The sequence below is a fragment of the Macaca mulatta genome, chromosome 8 (assembly GCF_049350105.2).
Source record: "Macaca mulatta isolate MMU2019108-1 chromosome 8, T2T-MMU8v2.0, whole genome shotgun sequence".
Classification (NCBI taxonomy): Eukaryota; Metazoa; Chordata; class Mammalia; order Primates; family Cercopithecidae; genus Macaca; species Macaca mulatta.
This window is the reverse complement of record NC_133413.1, coordinates 76553191-76568421: the sequence shown is the minus strand read 5'-3', so window position 1 is coordinate 76568421 and position 15231 is coordinate 76553191. Positions and strand designations below refer to the sequence as shown.

The 15231-nt window shown below is 38.5% G+C and overlaps 1 long non-coding RNA gene across 1 annotated transcript; it reads right to left on the bottom strand.

Moving 5' to 3' along the window:
- Window positions 1–820: 820 nt before the first annotated feature.
- LOC144330799 (uncharacterized) lies at window positions 821–14333 on the bottom strand. The gene is made up of 3 exons (XR_013397288.1): window positions 14100–14333; window positions 5753–5938; window positions 821–4597 (listed from the first exon to the last, which is right to left on the bottom strand). It is a non-coding gene; the product is annotated as an uncharacterized LOC144330799 (long non-coding RNA).
- Window positions 14334–15231: the final 898 nt, after the last annotated feature.

Here is a 15231-nt window from a genome sequence, read left to right as displayed (position 1 = left end):
AAAGACACTATTAACTTTATATTCAGCTATTGTTAAAAGGAGCAGTGTATGAATATGTATTACATTAATAAAGGAAAATGTCAAAAACAAAATGAGAAACTCTGTGTCTTCTCATATTTTTTTAAAGGTAAGGTCTTGCTGTGCTGCCCAGGCTGCAGCACAATAGCTATTCACAGGTGCTATCATGGTATACTGCAGCCTCAAACTCCTGGACTCAAGCTATCCTGCCTCAGTCTCTGGAGTAGCTGGGATTACATACATACACCACCATGCCTGGCTAGCTGTTTCCTGATTTCCAGGCATTGTTTGTTGTTGTTAATTCTTTTGAGAGTTTGGGTTAAAGTCTTTCTGTGCATAAAGATTATATAAATATATAAACTCACAGATATATATATATATATAATGTTGATATTAGATAACACATTTATAATATTTTATATATATAAACACTTAAAAACTAGCAGGGCCAAATCTGGCTAAATGAAATCTGAGTATTCTGTGGAAAGTGCTATACTATGGCTAATGATTGGCTGAAATGTTTGAATAAAAGTGTTACACTACCAGTGTTTTCAGGCTATGGATCATTTGGCTGGAAGAAGTTTTGTGTGTGTGTGTGTGTGTGTGATTAAAATGCATTAGAGATATGGTGGGTCATACTCTCCTTGCAATCCTTGAACATAGTTTAATAAACAAAAAAGGCTTAGGACTTGATCAGCTCAAGTAAGCACAGGTTGTGCCACTTGGCAGATTTGCTGCCATGCTTCTGGGAGCTGAATTTTCTGATCTGGTGTAACAATCTATAGAGAATCACTCACACTTGTTTAACAGTTCACAAACCTTTATTGAGTTATTCTTCCAGTACAAGGAGCACAATAGATTTAAATAATTCCAAATGCTTAATAGCAATACAAACATGTAGATTAAATACAGGTCTTAAAGGGGATAAAATTCATGAAATTGTTGAAAACTAAAACTCAATGCTTCATTTATACATTCTCTCAAAACTTCAATCTGTTACATAATTTGATTTGTCAAGGACCATGTTGTTCCTTACTGTGTGAGCAAACTTTCCTGTAGTTTTATAGCAGAGTGCAAGTAAGAGACAGAAAGAGAGAGAAGCAACAGAGCAGGATCTTAAAGTTCTCTCAATCCAGTTATTACCACTAATTAACTATATACTGCCTGTAAGATTTATACTGGAGAATGCAAATCTAATAAATACTCCAGAAAAAGGGTCTCACTAAGAATGACAAAAATTCATTGAGTAAGGGGCAGGCCCAGTGCCTCACACCTACAATCCCAGCACTTTGGAAGGCCGAGGTGGGAGGATTGTTTGAGCCCAAAAGTTCAAGACCAGCCTGGGAAAAATAGGGAGACCCCATTTCTAAAAAAATAAAATAAAATTAGCTGGGCATGAAGGTGCACGCCTGTGGTCCCAGCTAATCAGGAGGCTGAAGCAGGAGGATCATTTGAGCCCAGGAGTTCGAGGCTGAGGTGAGTTGTGTTTGCCTCACTGTACTCCAGTCTGGGCAACACAGCAAGACTCTGTCTCAACAAAACAAAACAAAATTCAAGCAGCAGTGGAAGTAGAAGAGTGTCTCCATGCTTTTTCTGCAATAACCTTCATTATGAAAGTCAGTCAGTAGGAAACCAACAACAGCGAATAGCACTTTATGAGGACTTTGGGTATGATTTTTGGGATAGAAAGGATCAGAGACATCCCATCTTGAAAGGTTAACAAGGAATGCAAATTCCAGAGACAAGAATCTACCACCAGCAATGTGCCTTTGCTTGCTGCAGAACTTCAGACATTTGGAATGAAGATTAAAATTAACTAATCATCGTAACAAGAATTTATACAGCCAGCACCAAAAACAAACTGGTTCTAGGACAATATAATAATCTGTAGCTTGACGTGTCCCTGACACTAGTTATACTTTCTAAGGAGCGAAATTTATGAATATACTTGAGATGAAAAGTATGCTCCCCTGGACAAAGCCCTGGATAAGTAGATAGGAAAGACAATTCAATTCAGTTATTTATTGAGTATCTTACTATACATGTTTTGGGATTGTGTGGACTGGAGAAAATTCCTCTAATATAAATGGAAGAGTCTATTTTTAAAATCTAGCTGGTAAAAAAAGAAAACAAAACAAAATATAACCCAAGTTCACAGCTAGGCTTTAAAAATAAAAAATGCTTAGCATTAATATTCTTCCATTGTTAAGCAACTAATAGGATATTTCAGAATGAGAGAAGGAAGTGGAGCCAAATAAACATAGTAAAAATTAAAATATACAACCAATCCACATACTTTCCCTTAAATAATCCCATCTACACCTATGCACATCATATCCACCATCAGAAAATATGTTGTTATTTTTAAAAATACACGTTCTCCTTGTCTAGCTTATAGTACTTTGACTATTTTTTCCTTTTCTTACTAAATTCATTTCTTATTTGATTAATTCACTATGTCAGATGCCAGGTATCAGCTTGACTTAGCTCATCTCATCTCATTCAAAGGCAGATCCAAGTTTTGTAAAGTCAAAAGCTTATACAATTTGGGGGCTCTCTTTAAAGAAAATAATACAAAATTACAAAATACAAGAATATGGAAAATTAGAATGAGAATAGAAATCACAATAAATTTTAAAAATTAAATGCTGGCAAATACCATAAATATTACAAACTCTAAGAAATTGACATAATTTCATTAACTAGCTGCCTAACATACCTTTATAATTGTTTTCTGTTTCATTTTTTGGTTTAATGCTCTTTGGTAGCTTCTTTATACAATAGCTATTTTGTAGTATCATCTTCTGTAATGCAACTAGAAAAATACTTCAGTCTTTTTTGGAGTATAGTTGATCAAAATTTGTTTTCCATATTGGGGTTTGGGATATATAAGTCATTCAACCTCGTACACAGACATACTCGTTGTTTTTAGTACAACTACAGGTGTTTGCCCTAAAAATCAAAATATTCTGATTGATTCTATTTCACACAATTCCCATCCCAAAAGAAAAATAAGTATATTCGTGTGCTGATCATTGTAGATGTGCATTATCTTATGTACTCCAACTAGAATGCTACAGTTATGCACAGGCTTCAATGCAAACCAAATCCTCTGCTTACCAATTTTCTACATCTGAGGATAGGAGGAATTTTTCATAGACTAACTTATGACATTTTAAACATGCTTCTCTACCCCTTACCTACACACTCCTGGTAAGAGGTGTAACAGGACAGCGGTCCCCAACCTTTTTGGCACCAGGAACTGGTTTCGTGAAAAAGAATTTTTCCGCGGGCTGGAAGGGACAGATGGAATGGTTTCATCTTCAAATCATAAGGCATTATTTAGAATCTCATAGGAGCACACAACCTAGATCCCTCGCATGCGCAGTTCACATTAGGGTTCGTCTAATGCTGCCGCTGATCTGACAGGAGGCAGAGCTCAGGCAGTAATGCTTGCCCGCCACTCACCTCCCGCGGCACGACTCGGTTCCTAACAGGTCATGTGCTGGTACCAATCAGAAGCCCGGGGGCTGGGGGTCCCTGCAACGGGACACATTCATGACGTACGAACATTGGCTTGGCACCTTTATATCATGGCGCTAGGTGGCTCAGCATAGTGGGTGGTAGAAGTATTCCTGAAAACTATTCATTTGCTAGGACACCTAGCTATAACTACTAATCACAGAAATGATCACAAACCACATAAATATCACCCATGAAATGTAAATTAAGTATATCACCAACTTAATTTTCTCTTATCAGTACCCTAAAATATACAACATTCCCTCTCCAACACCACTAAACACAAGGGCAAGTCAGAGAGGTAAGAGAGCACTGTTGACTGAGGGTGGCTAAAATATCTTTTTCTGTGCGCAAATTTATAAAAGCATATGACACGTGAATACATTGCTAAGGTCTGTCCCAAAGGCTTAGGAGGAGCTGTTTTTAAAAGGAAGCCTGATAATTCAGCCTCAGCAGCTCAGTCCATCTGCTCCTGACCTCATCTTGCCCCACTTAGGGAGCGCCTACCGTGTGAGCAGCACACACAGAGGCACCTACAACTCCACATGGAAAGAAATCACAGGATCTGAAAGGAGTTAGGGCGGCTTCACCAGAAGAAAACAAAAAGTTCACTTTCTATTATGGTGAACAAACTTTACTTTACAATTAGAGCTATACATTCCTGTGAGTCTTCAGGAATCCTCAATAAAGTGGCCTTGGGACAATAAAGGGAAATTACCTATTGAAGAGAAAAAGGAATAAATGCCATGGAAATGAAACCCAGGCCCAATGAATCAGGACAATGATCTGAGTGGCCACCCAGCACTGTTGGCCCAGAGCTGCTATCACGGGTGTGTGGCAGGCAGGGCAGCAGCTGGGGACTAGAGGAAAAGAGACCTCAAAAGGGGAAATGGAAAATGCCAAACATCCACTGTGCTATCTTGACAGTTTATGCCTGTGACAGATCTTACCGGGTGGCTCATGCCTGTAATCCCAGCACTTTGGGAGGCCAAGGCAGGTGGATCAGTTGAGCCCAGGAGTTTGAGACCAGCCTGAGCAATATGGCGAAACTCTGTCTCTACAAAAATACAAAAAAAAAAAAAAAAAATTAGTCGGGCATGGTGGCAGGCACCTGTAGTCTCAGCTACTTGGGAGGCTGAAGTAGAAGGATTGCTTGAGCCCGGGAGAAGGAGGCTGCAGTAAGCTGAGATTGTGCCACTGCACTCCAGCCTGGAGTCCAGATCTGTCAAAAAAAAAGAGAGAGAGCGAGACAGAGACAGACAGACAGACAGACAGAAAGGTGTTTTAACATCTTAGAAGAAAGTTGTCGTTCCATTAGATCAAGACTTATTTGTGCCTGAAGGCAGATGATATGGTTTGGCTCTGTGTCTCCATCCAAATCTCAACCTTGAATTGTAATAACCCCCATGTGTCGTGGGAGGAACCCAGTGGGAGATAATTGAATCATGGGGCTGGGTCTTTCCTGTTCTGTTCTCTGATAGTGAATCTCAGCAGATATGATGGTTTTATAAAGGAGAGTTCTCCTGCACATTCTTGCCTGCCACCATGTAGGATGTGCCTTTTCTTCTCCTTTGCCTTCCACCATGATTGTGAGGCCTCCCCAGGCATTGGGACAGTGAGTCCATTAAACCTCTTTCCTTTAGAAATTACCCAGTCTTGGATGTGTCTTTATTAGCAGTGTGAGAACACTAATACAGCAGAGGAGTGATTGGAAGACTTCTTAAGTCATTATTCATTGGTATGATGAAATAGGAAAGAAGGATGAAAATATGTTTTCAAAGAAAATATATCTACAATATTTGTGATTCCACAAATAAAAAATATCTTTTCTTATTTGTAAAATAAAAATGTTCTTTATAAATCATATAAGCTGAGCCTTTCAATATTTAAAATATGATCATTTTCCCACTCAAACAGAAAAAAGCTGTAAGAATTTTAAATGTGCCTTGAAAAAAAAATAGAAAATCACCAAAATATTATTCCCTGATATTTCCTAATAGATTCTTTTGAAGTCTTTTTTTCATTTTCATGTGAATAGGAATAAAACAGAATTTTGCAAATATGCTTAAGTAATTTGTAAAATCTGAATTCGTAACAGGCAATTAAGCTAGGAAAACCAAAATTTCTTTCGCAATAAGTCTCTTGATAAAAATTACAGCTTTAATGATCCTTAGAACACTAAAAGAGAAAAGTCATGGAATTTCAACCGTACCTACTACTTTCTTTTGTTGGGTTATTCAATCTGTTGGCAAATGAAAGCTTTTCTTTCTTTTTCATTCTTCTCTGTGAATATCATTCTCCAGACAAGGTTCTCACAATCATTGTCCTGGTGACGTCACATCTTCCATGGCAACATTTTGCCAGTTTATTGTTAATAAGCTAAAGTAATTCTTGGTAGCTTTAAAAAAAAAAAGATTATATATCCACTTAAAATGTTAGATATCTATTTATTTTCACACAACATTGAATGAAATACTGCAGAAGGGGATAGTTTAATGCGTGAGCACAGATTGAAATTTAGGTCAATCTGGGAAGGCCAGATAACATGCTAGAGATTTTAGAAATCAGTGCCAAGATTATGTAATGATAACGCTCTCTCTTCTGGTCCTTTGTACTTGGGGTGCATGAACACAGGCTTCATGAAAAGTCACCTACAGAGGTAAACAGCAACTGTGGCTTTTGAAAGCAACAGATTCTAAATAACATTATTTTAAGAAAGAGGATATGAAATTACAACTACGTAAAATAGATTTACCTACCAACAAGACTGGAAAGTTATATGCAAAAATGAAAAAGAGTTGGAGTGCTTTGGGGTGAGAGAGTGATTTTTTTTTCAAAAAAGTTTTTAATTTTGTTCTCTTGGCATCTCAATAACAGTTATTTGAAAATGAGTACATCATCAGGTTAGAAGGAGAGGCAGGTAGTCTGTTTGCTGGCAGGGTGTGCCCTTGGCTGCAACCTTTGGGCCCTGTGTCCTGGAAAACCTACAGGACAGTGACTTCACTCTCAAAGGAAGAATTAAATCTGATAATTTATTTCAATAGCTCACTAGGAGGGAAATAGTCACGGCAATAATTTTATAAGCTTAACGCCTCTCCCAAACTGCCCCAGAGGTTCCTTTTTGCTTGGTAGCAGGAAGACTGAGTCTCCTCCCAGCCACAACCACCTATAACAGATACCATAGGGGCCTTAATGCCAAGGTCTAGAGAACCACCTGCAAACTTGGGGACTTTGTGAGATTTTGTTAAAACAATAAATGATCAATTACATTCATTAAAGGTTAGAAAAGAGAAAATAGTACTGAAGAAGTAAAAATAGCATAATGTCACTTGACTAAAGCATTTGTATAATTTTGAATTTAAGAAATAATATAGTGTTATTTCATTTAAATGCATAATTGTATTAATCAAGAGAAAGACTTGGAACGAGGAAACTATAAAGGAGTTTAAAACATACTTCATGAATTAGTAAAAATTTGACATCACAAAAGATTCAAAGTTGTGTTTGTAGTTTGCCTTTCAAGTCTTGTCTGTTTCTGGAATACTTCTGATGATTTTATCTCTTGTTAAGATGATAGACTTACGGGAGGCTGAGGCAGGAGAATGGTGTGAACCCGGGGGGCGGAGCTTGCAGTGAGCAGAGATTGTGCCACTGCACTCCAGCCTGGGCGACAGAGCGAGACTCCGTCTCAAAAAAAAAAAAAAAAGATGATAGACTTAGAGCATTCTTTCTGTTTTGTCTTTCTCTTTCTGTTCTCCCGTTTTCCTTCCTTTCTTCTTAACTATCTATACACAATTTCTTCCAAGTTATCTCTTCTCTGAGATAGCAGAGCATTAGGTTACCACTATGTGTGTGTTAGTGGTTAAGATCCATGACAGGGAGAAACTGTAATTAAAGCTGAGACCTTTCAGAAGTGACTTTACCCTACCCTGTACAGACTTTGTCAGAGACCATATCTCCTAAGCCAGGATGCTAGGCCAGGATTTCTTTACAAAACCACACATAAGGGAAAATACATAGAAGAGTTTTGAGTCTTATATGAGAAAAGTATTACACAAATAAAAGATTAGAATTTCTTTCAGCAGCCTTTGGGCTTTTTATATTAAACAATCTGTATTTGAAAAACAGTACTTAACAATCCTAATGCTATCTATCAAACTCCAATAAGAGCAATTTCAGCATCAACTAATAAATCGTAGCTAAACAAGAGATCAATCACAAATGCTTTAAAGGTAGCAGCACCGGCTGATGTTCTGCAGAGTCTCTGGGCATTCAGGGCCTAGCTACAGGGAAAACAGAATAAACCCAGCAGGTGCTCTGGAACCAAGACCTCACATTGTGACCCACATCCCTCCTGGGGGCTCTGGGGGTCTACAGTCCCCCTGGTACTTCCAGGCCCCTGTGGGCTCCAGGCAGAGCCCCAGGAGCCAAAGGACCTCTCAGGAAAGACTGGAAGTTAGACTTGCAGTCAGCCAGCTTCTGCCTGTTGCTGTCATTTTCTTTCTGGAGCACCTGGAGCACTCTCTCTGTGGTTGTGGTGGCCATCCAGCCCTCCCGGGCCGTTTATCATGGAAGAACATCTCCCTCTGAAAACTGGAAGTGTCTTTCTTCAATTCATGGGTCAGGGCTTGAGACATCTTCTTGTGGCAGTCGTGGGTCTGACAGACATGGTTCAAGTTTCCCTGCATCTAGAAAAGTTTCTGATCAAGGACGAGGAAGTAGGCATCCTCCTCCCCCATGGACTCTCACTGAGGCTCCATGAACCTGAAGTTTTTAATTGTCTTCCCAGGAATATGGGTTTGACAAACCAAACATTAGTCATAAACTATTTTAGCAACTTAGAAGTCACCACACCAATATATATTTAATTTGGATCATTTTATCTTTTCCATGATAAGTCATGGAATACAGAACTTTCAAAAACAAAACTTTAAGGACTCATGGGGATTAAGGTGCCCATCCTGGTTCTCCATGAGTCTATGCTTAACATTAGACTTTTGTCCCCTTAAATACCAGTTGTGTCTCCAATTAGGTACATAGCACTGATAACTGATGGGTTATCATAGGTAATTTAAATTAGACCAGGGAGTTCATTCAAATTGTGTATCTAAACAGTTTCAGTATTGGCTTATTTAGCATGAAAATTTGGCAAAATATTTTCTTCATAGTAAATTAATTTTTGTTCTGCTTGGGTTAGTAGTTTTATAAACTAGTGAGTCTTTTCATTAAAGTTCCAGAAATTCTTATCCAGTTCAAATGATATGATTCTAAAGTTATCAGAAACCTGTATTTAAGAGTGCTTTTCAGAGTCCTTTCCATCTTTTCATGTACCTCCTTAAAGACACCATATTCTAGAATTTTCTGTGCTTGTGAAGTTTTCAGAAACTGCATCAGAATTAAGCAATTAGCTATGGGAATGACTTTACTTATTTATTCATTTATTTATTTATTTATTTATTTTTTATTGAGATGGAGTCTCGCTCTGTCACCCAGGTTGGAATGCAGTGGTGTGATCTCGGCTCACTGCAAACTCCGCTGCCTGGATTCAAGCGATTCTTTGCTTCAGCCTCCTGTGTAGTTGGGATTACAGGTGGACACCACCACACCCAGCTAATTTTTGTATTTTTAGTAGAGATAGGGTTTCACTATGTTGGTCAGGCTGGTCTTGAACTCCTGATCTTGTGATCTGCCCTCCTTGGCCTCCCAAAGTGCTGGGATTACAGGTGTGAGCCACCACGCCCAGCTGCAAATGACTTTAAATAGTCATAAAGATACAATTGACAAGGAAATTTTATTATTTCTGTGGTCTACAATAACTTAACCTAATAACCATGATTATTATTGATAGCATACATTCAGACACATTAGAATTTTAGAAATCTCATACAATTTTGAAACATGTTAATCATATTCATTAAAAAATAAGCTTCCATCCTGGCTAACACGGTGAAACCCCGTCTCTACTAAGAAATACAAAAAAAAAACTAGCCGGGCGAGGTGGCGGGCGCCTGTAGTCCCAGCTACTTGGGAGGCTGAGGCCGGAGAATGGCGTGAACCCGGGAGGCGGAGCTTGCAGTGAGCTGAGATCCGGCCACTGCACTCCAGCCTGGGCTACAGAGTGAGACTCCGTTTCAAAAAAAAAAAAAAAAAAAAAAAAAATAAGCTGAAGAAGGTGGAACATTATTTTTGGTTTGTCAATGCTTCCTATGTAAACTTAACATGCCAGATAATCCTCTTTACCTCTCTTTTGGATGCTTCAGGGCCCCTCTGCACCACCCTAAAGTTAGAGGTCAGAAAAGAATTTTGAAGCTAAGATTTGATTTTGGGAAACCTGTCAAATATGTCAAAGGTTTAAAATACTTGACCAAAACAGGATCACAGGCCACCAAAAAACAAGTCATTTATTTAACCAAAGTGATTTTTAAAAACCAAAGAAGATTTTTGAAAACAAAAACCTGTACTCTTTGATAAAAGAGACTCAGTTTCCCAAACAATCAAAAGACACAAGACAGAATCTGTCTCTTCTTCTTTTCTCTCTTTTTTTTTCTTTTTGCAGTTTAATCAAAAGGTGAATGAAAATATTTTACTGTGTCATATTAATACTACACAGAATTTTTATTGAATAGAGAAAATCAAGTTTTACTTTTTTATTAGTGTATTATCACTATTAACACTAGTTTTAATAAAACATAAATAAATTGATCAAGTCTGTCATCTTTTAACCACAAGATTTCCATAAAACTTTTGTTTTATATTTTTCCCTTTCTATATTTATCTTGTTTTATCTATTCTTTTACTTCTTCAATTGGAAACCTTTAAGTAACTTTAAACCAGACAAGAGTTTTAACACACATTTTTATGCCTTTATAACTTTCCTTACCAAATGCATATTTTGCTTTTGCTTATACATTATGTATACAGAATTGTTTCTCTCATATCTAGTAGTTTTTAACTCTTAGTAACCCTAATTTCTAGTAAAAACCCTAGAAAGTAATTTTGAATGGTCTTATCAGTATTTGTAGATAAAAACCATTTTATAATTTTTTAGAAAAATAATATGGGAGGGGGGCAGGGAAGTGCTGGGTAGAGAAAGGTGGGCTCCCTGGTGAGGGCTCCAAGCTCAGGCCTGTGCTCACGGACCTAAATAGGGACAGGCACTCCAGTTTCCATGCACAAATGTTGCATTTTCCAAGACCACTCTGGCCCACTATGTCCCCCATCCTGTGCCTGTAAATACCCTGAGACCCTAGCAGGCACACACACAAGCAGCTGGACGTCAAGAGGAGCAGAGAAGTGAAAGAGCACACTGACAGGCACCAGCAGATGCCAGCAGGCCATAGACAGCAGAACAATGTGGAATTCAGCTGATGGCAGACAGGGGAGAGCCCGGCTGCTGAGCAGTATGACTCCAGGGGAAAATGACCTTCCCACTCCATCCTGCTTCTGGATCCCCATCCATCTGCTGAGAGCTACTTCCACCCTTCAATAAATACATACGTAACAAACCTGCATGTTGTGCACATGTACCCTAGAACTTAAAGTATAATAATAAAAAAAAAATTTAAAAACCTCTCATTCTCCAAGCCTACGTGTGATCTGATTTTTCTGGCACACAAGGGCAAGAACCCCAGGATACAGAAAGCCCTCTGTCCTTGCGATAAGGCAGAGGGTCTAACTGAGCTGATTAACACAAGCCACATGCAGACAGCAAAACTGAAAGAGCACCCTGTAACTCACACACACTGGGGCTTTGGGAGCTGTAAACACTCAACCCTAGACGCTGCCATGGGGTTGGAGCCCAAAAACACTCCCCACAACCTGCCCATCTGCATGCCCTTCCTAGAGGTTTGAGCTGTGGGGCACTGAAGAAGCGAGCCACTCCCCCTGCCACATGCCCTGCAAGGGGATAAGGAAACTCCTCCTGTTTCAATAGTTCTTCAAAGTATTATTTACTAAGAGATCTAAATATATTTAGCTTTTCTAAACTATATAAAAATAATATGTCAAGGTATATAGACTTAAACTCATGTTTAATAATTCATATTTCAGTATCTTCACTTACAAATGATTCAGATAGTTTATGATTATGTATTACTTAATTTAACTTATCATGACTCTACAATTTTAAATTACTGAAAAGAATTTTGAAATTATGACACAGTTAGCTTCCTTAATGTCTTCCTCCAGTAATTCTAGGTCCAAAGTAGCCGTGTGGCACCCAAGAGGATTATGAAGGTCAGGGTCTGTCTGAGTCCATTAGGACAGAAGACAGAACTGTGAAGACTACACCTGTGTTACAGAAAAAGGGTCCTGATCCAGACCCCAAGAGAGGGTTCTTGGATCTTGCAATTCCACAGAGCAAAGCAAAAGCAAGTTTATTAAGACTTTCTTAATAAAAAATAAAAAGGAATAAAATAATGGCTACTCCATAGACAGAGCAGCACCCAGGGCTGCTGGTTGCCCATTTTCATGGTTATTTCTTGACGATATGCTAACAAAGGGTGGATTATTCATGCCACCCCTTTTTAGACCATAGAGGGTAATTCCTTGACATTGCCCTGACATTTGTAAACTGTCATGGCACTGGTGGGAGTGTAGCGGTAGGATGATCAGAGGTCACTCTGTTCACCATCTTGATTTTGGTGAGTTTTGGCCAGCTTCTTTACTGCAGCCTGTTGTATCAACAAAGTGTTTATGACCTGTATCTTGTGCTGACCTCCTATCCCATCCTATGACTTAGAATGCTTTAACTGTCTGGGAATGCAGCCCAGTAGGTCTCAGTCTCATTTTACCCAGCCCCTATTTAAGATGGAGTTGCTATGGTTCACAGGCCTTTGACATCTGGAGGATCCAACTCCTCCCAAAATAGCCAGAAGGCAAAGCAGGGAAAGCAGAGGAAGAAGGGCTCACGTTGGGCTTAATTCTGGCTTGTAGCTGCTGGTCTAGGCAGTAAGAACATATCTTCAGACCTCACAGTGGTCACTATGTAGACTCCTGAATCCAGAGACTCTTAAACCAAAGATGTAAGCTCTCAGTCAAATCAAGCAAGTATCTAATTATATTCAATTGATAATTTTGAAACCACTTTTATTTTACCAACAATTTAAAAACTAGGTTTATTTGCCAAATATCACATACCCATTACACATATGGACACACAAACACATAGAAGCAGATCTTATAGCTGTCATAAAGGATTTTCATTTGCTGAAAGGCAATTTGTTTTTAAATAATTTTTCTTTTCCCCATTCGTTCTATCAATCTTACAATTATCAATTTCATTGCCCTAAGCAATTGTTAATTAGGCAACAAATTTGCATTTCTAAAAGGACAACTCAGGTGGAACAAAAAAAAATTATATTTTATAAGCATAGAGCTAAGAGTTTAGGCCTAAATATTGCATCATTATTTGCTCAAACCAAGGGGGAAAAAAAAAATACTCAAAAGTTCACTTAGGACAAGATGGCCAGAAAAGCACCTTAAAGAAAGGTATGACTTCTTATGTAAATTTAAAAGAATGTGGTAAGAGTTTCAAATGTACATAGGCAGACATCCTTAAAAATGGAGATTTCCTTAATAGATGTACATTTCTTTTAGAAAAGAGATTCAAGGTAGCCAATTAAATTCCAGAAAGGTGTATTTTGCTTTAATAGGGTGTTCTTCTTAACTTAGCTACTGTTTTTTAGCTAAAATTACCGAGTTCAGACTAATAGGTGGAGCCCATTAAGAAACAGGGCCAGTAAAGCATTGGATGCCTGGATTCAGCATGGATAGATCTGAAAAAGAAACAAGCCTATTTTACTTGAGGTCTACCTTTTATAAACACCTTATCTAGGATAGCTTTCTTTCCACCTTTGAGGCAGGATAGTAGCCAAGCCAAAAGGTTAGCAGACTTAAATTTTTAAATCATTTAGCCACTTAAGCTTTCTATTTGCCCTTTATAAATTTTTTAAATAAAAATGTTGAAATCTTTTTAGAAGCTTCTGCGTATCAATAGGCATCCCAAGATTAGACTCATTTGGGAGCCTTCATTTTCAAATACAATTCCGTGCAGTATTGTTCATTTGGAACATTTCACTGTAACTTTAGTAAGATGTTGCCATTCCTGTAAGACTTTGCAGCTTCTGGGGCCTAATACTTATGCATGTATAAGCTGGAAGAAACTCAGTTCTTCAGAAATTAAGGATCCCATTTTTACCTCAAATATTGGCTTTGGCTCTCAGTTTCCCTGGATCAACTTAGCCAATGATTTTTTTCCAACTTAAGCATGCAAGAAAAATGAAACAAAGAGGTAGAACACAAAAATCCCTGTGAATTTCCAAAAGCCAAATGTTACATCCCCTGCAATATTGCCATTTACTACGTTTCTTTCTGACTCAGTCAGAAGTAAGAGGACTTTAAAGGATCCAAGCCGGTTCATTACCGAATCAAATCCAATCCTGGCCTCAGTCCAGTTTCTGGGACTTCCAAACCCCGTTTGGATCAGAAATTTGCTCAAAGAAACTCGGAGAGCTTAAAACAGAAATTTGTGGCGATTCGGAATCTGAGAGAAAACTTACCATGATCCCCAGCTGCCCCGAGAGAGCAATCGGCATAATGGGTCCAGCAGGTACTTTGCTTGGTCACTCAGTGCTTCAGGGGATCGTTTGAAGCTCTATTTCAGATCCCACTTCTGATGCCATCTGTTAAAAACTTTAGCTGAATTAAATTTAAAAGAGTTTAATTGAGCAAAAAACAATTTGTAAGTCGGGCAGTCTCCCAAGCCAGAATAGGGATGCCAGTGTAGAGACTCCAGTGCAACCACGTGGGAGAAGATTTATGGACAGAAAAAGGAAAGTGATGTACAGAAAACGAAAGTGAGGGACAGAAACAGCCAGATTGGTTACTGCTCACCGTTTGCCTTATTTCAACACAGTTTGAACAGTTGGCCACCTTTGAGTGTCTAAACTTGGTGATTGGCAGAATAGTAAACTACAGTCTGTATACAACTCCATTTAGGTTATAGTTCGCAATGTACAGAGAAACCTTTGGGGCAAATTTAAAATATGTAAGGAGACAGCTTTAGGCTAAACTTGATTTAACAACCCCATAGGAAAGTCCTTGAAAATAAGTCATTTGTGGCTTATTTTAGAAACAAAACCGGAATGTCTATGCACATTATAGTCAACAGATTATCTTTCCCAGAATTATCTTATTGTAACATGAAGTATCCTAACCTTTGATGAGTAAAAATTTGCTTTTCCCTGGGATAACTACTTCTATAAGGCTTGTTAATAAAAGGGACAATTTCAATAGCTTTTAATTTTCTACTAAAAAAAAATTTTATGGCATTGAACATCATTTCAAAAGCAAGGCCAGGCACAGTGGCTCGAGCCTGTAAACCTAGCACTTTGGGAGACCAAGGCAGGAAGATCACTTGAGCCCAGGAGTTCAAGATCAGCTCGGACAACATGGCAAAACTCTGTCTCTACAAAGAATACAAAAAAAAAACCCAGCTATGGTGGTTCACACCTGTGATCCCAGCTACATGGGAGGTTGAGGCTGGAGGATCACTAGAGCACAAAAGGTCAAGGCTGTACTGAGCCGTGATCATGCCACTGAGCTCCAGCCTGGGTGACAGAGTGAGACCCTGTCTCAAACAAACAAACGAAAAAAAGAAAGAAGCCCAAGTTATTTAAAATTCTACTTCTA